This window comes from Myotis brandtii, unplaced genomic scaffold, assembly GCF_000412655.1.
Source record: "Myotis brandtii unplaced genomic scaffold, ASM41265v1 scaffold79, whole genome shotgun sequence".
Lineage (NCBI taxonomy): Eukaryota > Metazoa > Chordata > Mammalia > Chiroptera > Vespertilionidae > Myotis > Myotis brandtii.
Window position 1 is genome coordinate 1,562,561 of NW_005371173.1, and position 490 is coordinate 1,563,050.

A 490-nucleotide genomic window follows, 5' to 3' on the forward strand; every position below is an offset into this window, starting at 1 on the left:
GAGGATCTATCACAAAGATAACCTGTTGGAGTACCCGGAGGCAGATCTCCAGGCTCAGAATTGGAGGCCCATCCCTGGTGCCTTTTCACCTAGATGACTTCGCATTCCTGTCCTTCCTTGCCCTTTAAGCAACTTCTAGTTATATAATTGGGAGTTTATTGTCTGTTCTCTCTACCAGACTATAGCTCCACTAGGGCAGGACCTTGCCTATCTCATTCACCACCGCACCCCCAGCCCAGAGCAGGAGCCCACTAAACAGCGTTGGAGAAATGTGTACCACTGGACAGTCATTCGTGTGGCATGAGGAAGGAACACGTCGACAAAAAACAAGCCGAGAGCAAAGAAGCCGGTTGGTAGATGACAAGGGCGCGCTACTTGCGAGTTCTCTGAAGTGACAGGAGCGGAAAGATGGAGCTGGACCTCTGGAACGAGCGGGCGGGAGGGAGGGGCTGGACAGTGAGGCCGGCCTGGGGACCACAGCGAGACCGGA